Source organism: Mastigoproctus giganteus, chromosome 1, assembly GCF_048544385.1.
Source record: "Mastigoproctus giganteus isolate SK-2022 chromosome 1, ASM4854438v1, whole genome shotgun sequence".
Classification (NCBI taxonomy): Eukaryota; Metazoa; Arthropoda; class Arachnida; order Uropygi; family Thelyphonidae; genus Mastigoproctus; species Mastigoproctus giganteus.
Genome location: NC_143575.1, coordinates 273,913,546 through 273,930,509, shown reverse-complemented (window position 1 = coordinate 273,930,509; position 16,964 = coordinate 273,913,546).

Below are 16,964 nucleotides of genomic sequence, written 5' to 3'. Positions count from 1 at the left end.
AACGTCTTTGCCCTCAGAACATCTAGATAATACGTCCAGCTGGGGTAACAGATAAGAACTCTTAAGGTATGTGCAAGAGTTACATTAAGGACAAGTCGTGTTTGAGGTTTTCATAAAAAAAAAAAAAAAAAAGTTGCTGCATTGGATAAAGGGATGGTTGAGTGGGAGACGGCAGAGAGTGGTAATAAATGGACACTGCTCTACGTGGAGTAATGTTATTAGTGGATTCCCCCAGGATTCGTTGCTGGGCCCATTGTTGTTTAGTGTATCTATCAATGATATCGATGAAGGTATATCAGCCTTAATGCCCAAGTTTCCAGATGATATAAAGGTTGGCAGGTTTGTTAATGACACTAAAGACGGTATGCTACTGCAATAGGATCTAGAAAAGTTAGGCAGATGGGCTGAGAAGTGGCAACTGAAGTTTAACATTGACAAAGCGAAGTACTGTATATGGTTAGCAGTAACCCAAGAGAAACGTACCAACTGTGTGGTATTACGTTCAGGGAGGTGGAGAATGAAAAAGGCCTTGGGGTAATTGTGCAGTCAGATATGAAGTTCTCTGAGCAATGCAGACGGGCTTCCAGAGCAGGTCATGGAATTTTGTCAATGATATATAGGAATTTTGCTAGCAGAGACAAGGAGGTGATTATCCCTTTGTAAAAGACAATGGTCAGGCCACACCTTGAGTACTGCATACAGGTCTGGTGGCATTTTAGGAATGATGTAGAGTTGATAGAAGGAGTAGAGAGGGCACAAAAGACTGGTGAGAGGTACAAAGGGGTGCGCTTATGAAGAAAGGCATCTGGAGACTAAGCTAAGCACCTGCTAGGTGATCTGATCGAGGTGTATAAGGCCTTGAATGGTTTGAGCAGACTCAATGCTGATGGGAATCTTCCGCTTGCTTAGACTAAGAACCTGAGGGGGCATAGATTCAAATTGAGGAAGGACAGTTGTAGATTAATTATAGAAGGTATTAGGCTTTTCGAATGTCAGAATAAAAATTATATAAAATAAATAATAAAAGGAAATAGACAACCTATGCGTTACACTTTGTACTGCCACATATAACGCATATACTGAAGTGTTTTTGGTGATATGTTCAATATATAAAATTAATTTTATATTAATTAATATAATAATTTAAATATTAATAAATATATGTTAATTAAACTTGATGAAAAATTTACATTCGTTATATTTTATTATTTTTATCATATTTTTTTTGTAATTCAAACATTTACACTTAAAAGTGTCAAAATGGACATGCATCAGTTAGCGCCATTAAAACAGGCAAGATGCATTTCTTTAATGATACAATAAAAATGACTGAATTTTATTAAATATAACTTAATTAAAATAGAGAAAAAACTTAGCTCACCACAAATTGCTTTGCAGATCTATCATTGATTGTTTTTATTTGAACCTGGAGTGTAAAATGACGTAAAGGCGTACTTTGTGTCAGCATTTTTGGCAGCCGTCTTATGCTAAATGCATGCGCCACCGTACGGGCGCTCTGGCATGCAAGCACGTGACACAATTAGCGAAAACAAACGAATGTCCATCGCCATTCTGATACATTGAATAGGTAACTTAAATTTTATATATATATATAACTATGTAATAAAATAAACCAAACGGCAACTGAGAACTACTTAAATAATATTTACATGACGATAAAGACGAGTTATTACTTTCCAATGCGTGTTCTTGCTGAACTTTATAATTTGAAGTAAAAGTTCCAGCAAATAAGCTTCCGGTGTAGAAAATTGTTAAGGTTTTTAATTTCGTCGAAGCAAACACAAAAAAGTTGTTTTAATTTTAGCATTAACATTTTTTTATAGTTCTGATTGAATGTAGGGATATTCTTAAAATAGAGACTTTTTCTTTTGTAGGGACAATGTCAGAAATGAGGTGGCAACAGTGTCGCAGAAACAAGTGTAAGTTCTGTATTCCATTTAAATATTTGTTCAAACGAAGTAGATTTACGTGATTTTTAAAGTTGAGTTAATTCTTATTTTCTGATCCCAATTTCCGTTTGATGTAGTTAATTAATGTGGACAATATCATATAGATATGTGGAATAAAATCATGAAAATGTAGCTACAACATGGGCTAATGGTAGGATAGTTTCGTTCCTTGTTTTTATTAATTTAATTTCTGTATAATCCTTACCAAGATGTGTTTTAAAGACACCAATGTTGCCATAGCAATTATTTTAATGCTACTTTTGCTTCGAAGGCAAATATTTGCTTTAATAAAATAGAAGTGATTATTAGCATTATGTGATGATTGCATCATTCGAGAATCAGTGGATTGTGTGTTTTGCTAGATGGATTTTCTGAGAAATTTTTGTTGTGGGTTTTTAAAATTATCCCAGCCTAATTATGGCATGCGTGTAATGTAAGAATACCAAAAATGATATACAACAAAAAAAAAAAAAAAACAGGTTAGTGCTGACTCTGAAAATCTTAATGCATTGCTGATGGAAACAAATGTAGCACAGCTGGCTTTAAAATTCCTGGCATATTTTACTTAATATTTTCTTTTCAATGATGCTCCACTTTGAGCTCAGTATCTGTTTGTTTTATGATACAACAGTTATTGTAACAATTATGAGTGGAATTTTGTTGTAGTACTTCTTTTTCTTTTTTTTTATGAAAACCACAAACATGAGAGATATTAGAACCTATAGTACTTAGTACCATGCATGGTTTGAAGGAAGAGAAGACGAAAGAAGATATTTGTTGACATTAGACTTGAAGTTCCGTAGATTGTAATTTTCAGGAAATATGTACGAAGGAGGGTTGTTCCAGAGAACAGAAGTTGAATAAGCCAATGAGGAAGAAGGAAGTTTGGTTTTCTGAGTTTGAAGTTGGACAGTAAAAGGATGTTGACTGGTTGCACCACATGTTTGGATTGCTTTGGAAGACAGTGTGGGAATTATAGAAGCTAATTCAGAAGAACAGTGCCCATGGAAGTATCTATAGAAAAGGCATACAGCAGATACAGTGCATCTATGAGACAGTGAGTGGATAGACTCTGTTAGAGATGAATCATTAATTAACCTAACTGCCCTCTTTTGAATGGAATCTAGAAGCCTGAGATAGGTTTTGGGGGCACCACCCCAGTTGTGGGAACAGTATTCCATTGTGGGGCACGTTTTTGATTTGTACAGAATGAACAGCTGTTCGGAAGAAAAGTAAAGCCTAGAGTGAAAGAGAAAACCCAATTTTTTAAATGCAGAGGAAGCAATATTTGTAATGTGCTTATGACAAGAGAGATTAGAAGCAAAGGTAATCCCCAATAGAGATATATGGCTTTGCCTAGAAGATAAGCATAGGAGCAGAAAAGTCCTTTTTTGCGAGATAGACTTGATCAGTAGATTTAGATATTTCATCTATTTTGAGACAGGATACTTACTTCCTGTGAATGAACTTGAAGTTAATAGTAAAATGCAAGCTGAAATTATGCTGTTATCTGAAAAGGATAATATTCAACTGATGTCTGCTGCCCAAAGGCATTACATTGCAGTAGGAAGTCGTATTGATGAGAAAATAATAGGATGTTGACACTTTCTGAAATATTTTTATCATTTGCAAACCAACAAACGATAACTATAGTAATACATAACAGAAAAAAAAAAAAAGATGAAATGCAGTTTTGGAAGTTAAAGTGAAAGATGCAAAGAAAAAAAGTACAAGCTGAAGTATGTGTATTAGATAAACCTTTTGGATGAAGCTAATAACATTGAGAAATGCATTGCAAAAGAAGAAATTTGAAGGTGAATTTTTTCACCTGTCTTTAATAGTTTTTGTCAATATATGAAGTAATGATATTAAGTTACTTTATTTGGAGTAAAATTAGTAGCAAGAAACATAAGATCAAAGCATAATGCCCCACAGATTGAATAAAATGTGTGATTGATTTCATGCAAATTCTTTCATTAAATTATGAATTCTAAATAAATTGGTGTGATTAGATTTGACGAGGATGCACACTATTGAAATGGAATTATTGCTAACATAGGTTTGCCCTCTTACTTAATGGATGAATTAGCCATAATTCATACATTAAGTAGGAGAGCAAACCTTTCAGCTGTCAAATCTCCCTCTCTGATTTCTTATTATTTCAATTTCTATATGAATATTGATATCTTTTACACTTGTATATTTATCTAAATTAATTATGAACTTTTAAAATATAATTTGGTCACTACCTCTGTAGTTATAATTGTACTAAAACATTGATATGGAATAATTTGTTGTAAGCCATCTTGGTGAATTGCTACTTTGTGGAATATTTTGATCATTGAACTGATGTTATTATTCTCTCTTAAATTTTCTCTTTGGCTGACTTTCTATTGTGGTAGACAGTTTCATATATGAAGAACAAATATGTAAAACAAGTTAAATCCTCTTAGTTAACTTTTAGAAAAATAAGAAAAACAGTTGATAAGAAGTTCAATTTTTAATCTCATTACTGCAACTTAAATTTTGGACAATGTATTTTGCATCAAATCTTGGATATAACTTTGAGTTGAAGTGATTTAATATTAGATTATATTTGTTTTGCATGAGGTAGGTAGGAATGAAGTTTATTGAACATTTATATACATGTTTTTTTTTTATATATAAAATTTTATTTTCTAAAAATTGAAAAATAAAATGTGTGATTAAATTAAATGATTTGTGAAATTAAAACAATATTATACCATGCTAAATGGATAGTTGTAAACTGCAACTAGTAATGCTGAAGAAGTGCCAACAAGCTGCACTTTTCAAGTGCAGGTCTAAAAAAGCTGCAATATCAGCAAAAACTAAAAATTAGAAAATTTCAAAAATAAATAAGTAGATGCCTACACTCAGGAAAGCCCAGCAGCATGGTCTCCCACTTAATGTGGCAGTAACTGCTGCTAGGAAAGTCCCGTTCCACTTAGCCCAATGGTCGAATGCAGAAACCTACTAAGGGTGTGTGTCTCGATCACTCACATTAGAGCACCCATGGTTCTTTTGCTCTTAGCAAGCTTTGACAAAAATGCTAATATTTTGGAATTTCCTATGGTGGTATCACTGTGGTGAATTTTCCATTTTGGGTTTCTTTTTTTTTTTAGTGGATGTCTCCATTTGCTCACTAGGTGGAGTGGAGATTTTAGGTTGTTTCCTGGAGGAGTTGCACCACAATTTAAGCAGCTTGTGCCACTGTTCCTCCCTATGTGAGTGTAAAGTACTGCTAATTTATTTATTTTTTAAAATTTCTAATTTTTATTTGCTCATATGCTAGGGGCAGTTGGCAGCTCATCACCATTACTAGTTGCAGTTTGAAAGTATCCCTTTAACATGGTATAATAGTATTTTTTAATTTTGCAAAAAAAAAAAAAATCAAAATTTACTTTGTTTTTTCAATAAAATTATTTTATTATAAATTTTCTTGTCAATGTTGCAAAGCCACCCCCAGGGGTTCACATCTCGTGAGTATGGACTTGGCACACCTAGGGTCCTGAGCTGGATATCATAATTCTTCTCATTCTTGGTGATTCCCTTCTACTTCTCTCTCCCTCGGGGTGACTGAGAAATTTTTTTTTTTTGGCTGGTGCAGCTTCCTTGCACCCTATTGCTAATAATAATAATATATAAACTTGACAACCTGCCTTACTATATGTACAGTGTAATCATCTGTGGTCTTTCGTAGCCTGTAGCAAGATGTTCTCATATGAGCAATTCGCTGTAATTTTGGATTCTCCTTGAAATTTAAGCCAAATACTTTCAACAACTGGTTGTTTGCTTTTTGGTTTTAAATCCAGAACGAATTGTAAGGCAATGCCTGATGATTCATTAGCATTAGCTGAGGCATATGATGCAAGAAAGTAAGCATATACAGCATCAACCAAAAAAAAAAAAAAAAACCTTTCCCATTTCACCAAATGTTTGTCTCTAGTTCAGCCTTAAATTTATTTAAGCTATCAACTTCCACATCAACAGATGGAAGTCTGTTCCGGCAATCAACTACCTGGCTAAAGGCAAACTTCAGCACATCTATTCTACAACTGTCTTTCCTCAATTTGAATCTATGCTCCCTCAGATTCTTAATTGGAGGAAGCGAAAGAATCCCATCAGCATTCAGCCTGCTCAAACTGTTCAAGGCCCTACATATCTCGATAAGATCACCTCGTAGGTGCTTAGTCTCCAGATGCTGCAACTTGCAGAACTTAATTCTTTCTTCATAAGTGTTCCCCCTTTGTTTCTCTCACCAATCTTGTTGTCCTTCTCTGTACTCGTTCTAGCAATTCTACATCCTTTCTGAAATGAGGCCTCCAGACCTGTATACAGTATTCAAGGTGTGGCCTGACCATTGCCTTATACAAAGGGGGTGATCACCTGCTTGTCTCTGCTAGCAAAATTCCTATATATCATTGACAAAACTCCATGACCTGCCCTGGCAGCCCATATGCACTGCTCAGAGAACTTCATATCTGACTACACAATTACCACCAGGTCTTTTTCATTCTCCACCTACCTGAGTGTAGTACCACACAATTGGTACGTTTCTCTTGGGTTACTGCTACCCATATGGAGTACTTTGCAGTTGTCAATGTTAAACTTCAGTTGCCACTTCTCAGCCCATCTGCCTAACTTTTCTAGATCCTGTTGCAGTAGCCTACTGTCATTAACAACCCTGCAAACCTTTGTATCATCTGGAAACTTGGATATTAAGCCTGATATAGCTTCATCGATATCATTTATAAATACACAAAACAACATTGTGCCCAACACCAAACCCTGGTAGACTCCGCTAATAACATTAGTCCATGTAGAGCAGTGTCCATTTATTACCACTCTCTGCCATCTCCCACTCAACCATCCCTTTATCCATTGCAGCAACTTGCTATTAATGCTATACTGCTTCAATTTGTACAGCAGTCTTCCATGTACAACAGTATCAAAAGCTTTCCCGAAATCCAAGTTTATGATATCAAAATTATTTTTTGCATCCAGTTCCTTTGTGACCACGTCGTATTATCCAATCAAATTTCGTAAAGGTCAGTACAGGAGTCAGGCAGTTTTTAAATTCTGTACAGTGGGATCAATTGATGATGTTACCAATACTGAATTCTAAATGGAAAGCCTTCAGTGACTTAATCTTGGAGGTTACCGGGCTTTTCATTCCAACTAAGAAATACTGTTCAAGGTTCAGGCTCAATGGATGTCAGATGAATTAACGAGGATCATAGCAGAGAAGAAAAATGTATGTGATGCATATAAATTATCAGGTGACACAGAAGCCTATGGCAGACATAAGCTTGTCTGTAATAAAGTCACAAAAAGGAGGTTAGGCAGGCAAAGGCAGATTACAAGAAATCTTTGACAAAGAATACAAAGAAAAACAGCAAAGAGTTCTTTATTTATGTAAACTCTAGAAGGAAAGGGATGAATCAGATTGGACCAGTTAACATAAATGTGCTGAATATTGATAATCCTGCTAAAATAGCTGATAAACTGAATGAATATTTTGCATCTACATTCACACATGAGGAGTTATTCAAGTAGGGGAATTCCAGAAATTTCCCAAACTCTAACAGGGAACTAAGTGATTTTGTAATAACTGAGAGCAAAGTGGAGGATAAATTGTTGAGGTTAAACGTGAAAAAGGCACCTGAGTTGGATGGAATCTATCCAATTATATTGAAGGAGGCAGGGAGGGAAGTTAGCAAACCCTTAGCCATAATTATGAGAACATCCTTAGATTCAGTGGAGGTCCCCATGGACTCAAGGTGTGCAAATGTATCACCAATTCATTAAGCGGGTTCAAAAGGTATCACAAGTAACTATAGACCTGTTAGTTTAACTTCTATTCCGATGAAAATAATGGAGTCACTGGTTAAAGAAGCATGCAGGATCATCTAAACAAGACTACAGTAATAGTTAACACACAGCATGGATTTCTTAAAGGGAAGTCTTATCTGACCAATTTAATTGGATAATATGATATGGTGCAGGGTGGGTAAAGTGCCTGCCTGGCAACCCAAAGGTCGCGGGTTTGAATCCCACCTCGGGCTTGGATCAAAGTAATGCAAAAACCTTGGGAGGTGCATTATGGCCACAGAAGCTGATGTGCCAACAACTACCAAAAAAAAAAATGATATGATCACAGAGGAACTAAATGTCAAAAATAATTTTGATATCATATACTTGTATTTCAGGAAAGATTAGCATTAAATAGAGGCTTATGATGCAAGAAAGCAAGCTTATGCAGCATCAGCCAAAAAAAAAAAAAAAAACTTCCACTTCACCTTCACCCCTCCGTTCGTTCGAAATACCTGTCCACCTGACCCTTAAATTTATTTAGGCTATCAACTTCCACAACAAGGGATGGAAGTCTGTTCCACCAACCAACTACCCGCTGATTTTGTAATAACTGAGATGTAATAAATGGCTAAAGGCGAATTTCGGCACATCTATCCTACATCTGTCTTTTCTCAATTTGAATTTATGTCCTCTCAGGTGATTATTCTGAGCAAGAGGCAGAATCCCATCGGCATTGAGCATGCTCAAACCATTCAAGGCTTTATTCACCTCTATCAGATCACCTCGCTGGTGCCTAGTCTCCAGACACTGTAATTTGCAAAACTTAAGCCTTTCTTCGTAACAGCAACCCTTTGTTCCATTCACTAATCTTGTTGCCCTTCTCTGTACTCATTCCAGCAGCTCTACATCCTTCTTGAAATGAGGCCTCCAGACCTGTATACAGTACTGAAGGTGTGGCCTGACCATTGCCTTATACAAGGGAATAATCACCTCCTTATCTCTGCTAGAAAAATTCCTGTATATCATTGACAAGACACCATGAGCTACTCTTGCAGCCCATCTGCACTGCTCAGAGAACTTCATATCTACCTGCACAATTATCCCAAGGTCCTTTTCATTCTCTGCCACCGTCAGTGTAGTACCACAGAGTTGATACGTTGCTCTGGGATTGCTGTTTCCCATATGTAGTGCTTTACATTTGTCAATGTTAAACTTCATTTGCCACCTCTCAGCCCATCTGCTCAACCTTTCTAGATCCTGTTGCAGCAGCATAGCTTCAGTAGTGTCCTTAACAACTCTGCCAACCTTTGTATCATCTGCAAACTTGGACATTGAGCTTGATATACCATCATCAATATCATTTATAAATACCGAAAACAATAATGAACCCAACACTGAACCCTGAGGGACTCCACTAATAACATTAGTCCACGATGAGCAGTGTCCATTGATTACCACTCTCTGTCTTCTCCCCCTCAACCACCTGTTTATCCATAGCAGCAATTTGCCCCCAATGCCACACTGCTCCAATTTGTGCAGCAGTCTTCCATGTGCAACAGTATCAAAAGCCTTTCTAAGATCCAAGTATATAATATCAAAGTTATTCCCTGCATCCAGTTCTTTTGTGACTGCATCATATAGTATCCAATCAAAGTGGTCATGCAAGACTTCCCCTTAACAAAATCATGCTGTGTCTGAGCTATAACTGAAGTCTTGTCTAGATGATCCTGGAGTGCTTCTTTAACCAGTGCCTCCATTAATTTTCCGAGAGCAGAAGTTAAACTCACAGGTCAACATATTACATATCAACTTGTATATAATTACTTGTGTCATCCTTTGATCCACCTTCGTGAATTGGGGTCACATTTGCACATCTCCAGTCCATGGGTACCTCCCCTGAGTCCAAGGAAGCTCTCATAATTATAGCTAAGGGTTTGCTTACTTCCTTTGCTGCCTCCTTTAATATAACTAGATGGATCCCATCCACCCCAGGTGCCTTTCTTGTGTTTATCTTCAACAATTTCTCCTCCACTTTACTCTGAGTTATTACAAGATTCTCTAGCTTACTGCCAGAGTTGAATACACCTCTGGCATTCCCCTCACTGAATAACTCTCATGTGTGAATGTCAATGCAAAATATTCATTTAGTTTGTTAGCTACCTGAGCAGGATCGTCAACAGTTGACCCATCGATATCAAGTGGACCAATCTGATTCATCCCCTTCCTTCTAGAGTTTACATAAGTAAAGAACTCTTTGCTGTTTTTCTTTGCATCCCTTGCCAAAGATTTCTCGTAATTTGCCTTCGCCTGCCTAACCTGCTTTGTATCTTGGTTACAGATCAACTTGTATCTATCATAGGCTTCTGTGTCACGTGTTAATATGTATGTATCCCATGCATTTTTCTTCTCTGCCATATGTCTCATTAGTTCATCTGACATCCATTTAGGCCTAAACCTTGAACAATATTTCTTAGTTGGTATGTAAAGCCTAGTAGCTTCCAAGATAAGTTCTTTGAATGCTTCCCATTTTGAATTTGCTGTCGGTAACATCATCAGTTGGTCTCACTGTATAGAATTTAAATACTGTCTCAGTCCATCGTAGTCGCCTTTACGAAAGCAATATCCCTTCCCTTTACCCTTAATGGTAGTTACCTCTTTGAGTAAATCCCACTTCAGAACACTGTGATCACTGCCACCTACTGGTTCATTTATCTGCATATTCTTAATGCATGAAAAATCACTACTGATAATCAAACCAAGAGTATTACTCCCTCTATTTGGCTCCCGAACATGCTGATGTAGAAAACAATCATCCAATTAATCCACAAAAGCGTTGCTAGTGTGTGAGTGACCAGCCCCCAAATTCCAGTCAATATCTGGGAAATGAAAATCCCCCATTATAAGACTCTCTGATTTACTGGCCCACTCTATTTCCCTGTACAGTTTCTTATTATACTCATCAGAGTCATTAGGCCTATAGCACACTCCTACTCTCAATTTTGATCTCCCAATGCTTATGTCACATCAAACTGACTCGACACTGCACTGTCCAGCGATGTTGACTGGCTTCACTTCCTTAGATTTTATGTATTTCTTAACTAATAGCATAACCCCTCCTCCCTTTCTATCCCGTCTATCCTTTCTGTAGACAATGTACTCCCCAAATTCCAGATCTGCATTCCTTATATCTGTGTGACACCACGTCTCTGAAATCCGAACAATATCTGCCTTTGATGTTTTTAGCAATACCTCAAATTTATTTACTAAATTCCTAGCATTGGTGTACACGCAAGTATACATGCACCTGTTCTTTTTCTGAGCTACCCTAACACAACCCATGTGTTTACTTGTTCCCCAATGATTCCCAGCAGTCTCCGAAATATCCTGCATCTTATTTTCCAGGCTGCTGCTCATTCCAATAGAAGCAGTGCAAGAATCACTTTCACCTCTGCCAGTGGCTACTGTTAATCTTAGTCCTTGTATCCCCCCAATCTAGCAGTTTTCCGACCCACCTAACACTGCCTCGATAGCATCAGCAAACATTCTTGCACCCTTTCTATTTAAGTGTATCCCATCCCAGTAGAAGCAGTCTCTCCTGTTAACAAGTACAGACCATGTTGAAAAAAATTCTACCCCTTGAGCCTTGCACAATCTTTGATGAGTTGAGGGCTTTAATGGGTTGAGCAAGCCGAAAGTTGATGGGATTCTTCCTCTTGCTCAGATTAAGAACCTGAGGGGGTACAGATTCAAATTGAGGAAAGACAGTTGTAGAATAGATGTATGTGTGGAATTTTGCCTTTAGCAATACCTCTGCCCTGCTTACAATCGTTTAGCTACTGCTATGCATTCAAAAATGACAAAATTGTTTGCTAAACTTTTTGATCAAACCTTGTGCATGTCATTGACTAAAACTGGTTAATTGCTAAAGAATACTCAAAATGTATTGGTTTTATAGAGAAAGAAAAGCATGTAAAAATTAAGAATGGGGCTATGTAGCCCATGTTGTATATACAGTTATGTAGGGCTATGGTAATTTTTTTTTTTTTTTTTTTATTAAATAACATGGTAACCCTTCTCATTTGATTAATTACTGGTGGTGTTGTGTTTTCTTTACTGTATTCCTTTTGCTCTCTATGGTATATGATGCCTGTGATTGTGGAAGGATTCATCCCGGGAGATGTCAAAAGAATTTAGTATCACAATGTCTGTTCCTTATTTTTAATGATTGTATTGAAAAGTTTATGGATTTAATGTTTGTTGAAATCTAATTTTCTGTAATGACCACTCTTATACCACATGAATTTTAAGATAGTTTATTTAACAAATAACTAAATCCCTATATGTTGCAGTAACTTTTTGTATGCTTTAACATTACCGCGATGCATGAAATTTAGTGTGATTGTGCAGTCGGACTAGATTTCATGGAAAATCACTTAATGCCCTTCTACAGTTATATTAAACATTTGTTGCTACAGAACTTTAGTACTCTGCATCTTTTCTCCATCTGATGGCATACTCAGAATTGACATCTCGTGCTATCTGTTGACATTAAAGAATTTCAGTTAGTGCCCTGTGTTAAGTTTTAATGCCATCAAATGGGAAAGGAATAGCAGATTATTTGCTCTAGATCTTTAAATTAATATGAGTAATTAATAATGTTTTAATTTACCTTTGTGTTTTAATATAAATAACTCGTATTACTTTATTTTAATGTAATAACTCATTTTATTTTATTATTATTTTTTTTTTTTTTCATTATAGAAGATGAATTCTGAAGCAGTAATGTGCCTATGTATTCCAAGAGAATTAGTCATGAAGAGAAAGTAGTAATTTACCAACACAATCCCATTAATTAGCAGAGCTCTTTATCATAAAATTAATTTCACTCTTGTGAAACATTGACAGTGGCCTATAATGAAACAAATTTCATAAAAAATGTGATAAGGAATCAGTGAAACTACATAGACTTAAGTTCAAACCTGAAGAGTGCAAACTTATTTTCAAGTTTACATGATGGAAGAACTAGTTCTTGTTTGTGCGGCAGAATATGAACAGTCTTCTTCTGCAAAAAAAAGTTCCACTAATAAAAAGTTGAAGACATCTAGAAAAAAGGAAATATTTTATTCAGATGCAAGACCTCATAACTTTAAAGTAAGCCACCATAACAGTAAACCCTTTACGTGTCTAATATGTGGCATGACATTTCCAAAATTAGCATATCTTAGTCGACATAACAGGGTCCACACCCGTGAAAAGCCTTTTCCGTGTGATGTTTGTGGCAAAGCATTTTCTCGCACTGATAGCCTTAAAAAACATAAGAGAAGTCACACAAATGAGAGACCTTTTCCATGTCTTACATGTGGAAAACAATTTTCAAGTTCAAGTAACTTCAAAAGACACATAAGGATTCACACTAAGGAAAAGCCTTTTTTATGTGAAGTATGTGGGAAGGCATTTTCAAATTCAAGCAACCATAAAAGACATCAGAATTCACACTAACAAAAACTTTTGTTTCTAAAATCTTGAAAGAAAGAAGGTTCCATATTGACCAGACAGTTTTTTGAATAAACCACGAGAAAGGTTGATTTCAGTAAATCGATTGGAAAAATTTTCATGGTATAATTTTTTAATTGATAAAAGGCTAAGAGAAAATCTGTTCCTTTGAACTGAAGCTATAACTGTCATATTATTAGAAAATTCCTTAAATTGCAAATGTACTAGCAAACATTTTAGTTTGCAGTATTTATGGGCAATGGAATAGGGTAACAGTAACTTTTTGCAAACTCTGTATAATTTAGATGATTTCTATACCTCAATAGAAATGGTTTTTCAACTTGGCAAAAGGTATTTGTTATTAACTCTCCTTATATATAATTATGTAGAAATATATATTAATAAATGAATTCTAAATTTGGAACTATGTACATCTTTATATAAGTCTGTGGAGTTAATATTAAGGAACAATATTGTCATTTAGAATATTTTTCCTAAATCCAACCAATTGAAATAATAGGATTGTTCAAAAAATGGTACACATAATTTTTTATATATTTTTTTTTATTTTATATGCAATGATCAATTAATTCAGCTCAGAACATTTTTCGTACTTGCTCAAATGAAACCTAGATCAATCAACGTTTCTTTTCTTTCTTCCCATTTTAAGGAGTGTATCAATCTCAATTAAAACTTGGTGCATCAATAGATAAATTTGAGTCACCAAAGAAATAGGTGATTGTGCTAGAACAATGTTTCCAAAGTGTGGGATGTGCAACCCCTGGGGGGGACAGGCACATTGTTTTTATGAAGAACTTTTTCAACAAAATATGGAAAAATCATCCCAACTAATCCATGCATTTTATTTCAAACTTGTGGCTTAGCCAATATTGAAGTAAATATTAATTTATGTTGTACTAGTTCTGAAAGATGGGGGCATGGAATTTATGAAATATTTTAATCAAAAGGGTCCAAAGTATAAAAGTGTGGTAACTTATGACTCAGAGACAACTAAAAGTGGGGACTTGTATAGTGAACTGCCAGTGATCCAACCCCAGATCACTGAACAGGATACTGTTCAGTGATCTGGGGAACCCCCATTGGCTGGAAGGTTGATACCTTTTTTTTTTTTGTAATTAGGTTATGTGGACTAGAAACATTGTATATTCACATGGAAGGAGCAACAATTTATGATTTTAGTGACAAATTTGTTCAGATTTTAGAGGAGGTAAAGAGAGTATTATTTTTCATGAGACATGATATTAAATGCACACGAATTGACAGTTTGCTGATTAAATATAAGACTGTGCCGAAAAAACACCATGAGTGCTATAGTCAGTTTGAATTTGTATAGCTGCAATTCTGCCTAGAGTGATAGGCAGCTTTCACAAGGCTTTCAGCATGATAAATGCTGAAAGTCTTGTGGATTACTCAAGACAAAGGATTCTGCAAGGCTTTTGGGGATATTTTTGTCAGCCTGGTGGATTGGTTAATTGCCAAGACTACTATGGAACAGTGGAAAAAGAGCATAGGTCAGAAGAGTTGATTTACACTTTTTTGCACCAATGATTGGGTGAAATTGTGACAGTAACTTCATGGAGATGAAGTTACTGCCACAGTTTCTATTCAATGTCTATTCAAAATTCCGAGAGCATCCCATGTCCACTGAAGTGGCTAGAGTTGGTTTGGGAATGTTCGTATTATACAACGTTATACAATGCCATCGATTGCAACATCTTGCAATCACGATCATCCTGCTATCTCTTTGATGGCCTTCCAGTTAGCAGATTTATAGCAGTGAATGATAATAGAATGCTACCTGAGCAATCAGTCTATACATGACATTTCAATGGCACTGAAGATCTCTCTGTCAACTATTGGTGATATGGTCTGCAAATAGAAACAGACGTGCTGAAACTATCACGAAGGCACTTCCATAGGCAGGAACAGCAGGGTGTAGCACACGCTTCTTTATTAGACTGGGGTTTGAGCCCGTGACCACCAAATACGGACGATGCGGAAAGGTCAGGGAATGACCACCGCATATCCCCGGAGCAGTATGGCCTTTTGCTAATGTTCCTAAAAACCAAATAACAAACAAACAAACAAACAACCATCACAAAACAGCATGGAAATTCTCTGAATCACGACAGGCACTCGTCGAGATGAATGGGAAACATCTGAACCAATACAGATCGCTGCATGATATGGGTTATGATCATGGACCTCATTCAGAGACCACTAATCACGTCAACTAATTCAAGAGGCCTCTAGTTTCATGTAAGGTGCTTAGTGTTCTTGAAACCTTGTGGTTCAAGAACAATGGAAACTGCCAGATTCCACTTTAACAATGCCAGATGAAAGTTTGTTTCAACTCATCTGCTGAAAGCAAATTTCCCTTCATTTATCCATTTCCGGTTTTTGTTTCCATTATTTTGTGTTCTCTTCGAAAGAGCAGGATGCCATTGGCATTTACCTTACTCAATTCAGTCACAATTTTAGACATGTGAATCATATCTCCTATCAAGTGTCTGATTTTCAGGACTCAAGTCTCTTGATTTGAGCAGATGAGCTGAGCTGTGGCAACTGAAGTTTAACATTGACAAATGCAAAGTACTGCATTGCTCAGATATGAAGTTTTCTGAGCAATGGAGACAGGCTGCCAGAGCAGGTCATGGGGTTTTGTCAATGATATACAAAAATTTTGCTAGCAGGGAAAAGGAGGTGATTATCCCTTTGTATGAGGCAGTGGTTGGGCCACGCATTGAGTACTGCATTCAGGGCTGGAGGCCTCATTTTAGGAAGGATGTAGATTTGCTCGAGTGAGTACAGAGAAAGTAAACTAGATTTGTGAGGGGAAAGAAGGGATCCTCTTTGGAAGAAAGGCTTAAGTTCTGCAAATTGCATCATCTGGACACTAGGCACCTGTGAGATGATTGAGGTGTATAAAGCCTTGAATGAGTTGAGTATGCTGAATTCTGATAGGATTCTTCCACCTGCTCAGATTACGAACCTAAGGGGGCATAAATTCAAATTGAGGAAAGATAGTTGTAGAATAGATGTGCAGAAATTTGCTTTTAGTCAGCAGGTGGTTAATTGCTGGAACAAACTTCCATCTGTCATTGTGGAAGTTGATAGCTTAAATAAATTCAAGGAGGAACTGGACAGACTTTTAGAGGGAATGTATGTGTAAATTTTTTTTTTGACTGATGCTACATAAGCTCATATGCTTGCTTTCTTGCATCACATGCCTCTATTACTACTATTGATAAAAATGATCTTTTGTCCCCGATTAATCTTGTCGCTATTCTGTGCACCCATAACAATAGTTCCACATCTTTAAAAGTAATGGTTTCAGACCTATAATTCAGATGTGGTCATACCACTGTCTGATACTTGCATTTGAATCATATCAATGATGTGAAGAATTTTTATGGGCTTTCTGTACAACGTGATAAGTTAGTTGGTATTAAGTGAGGGTACCATAACTGTAATACAAAAATCCGGAGACTGGAGGTTCTGGTGTTTTGTATTGCTGCTCTGCCAGATACCAATCCTAAGTGGTGGAGCAAACCCAGTCTTTCAGGCCACTTGAAAGCGATTAAAGTTATGTAATCAGTTCCTACCGATGTAAATGCTCTGGTACATGCACACTTGCCTAAAAGT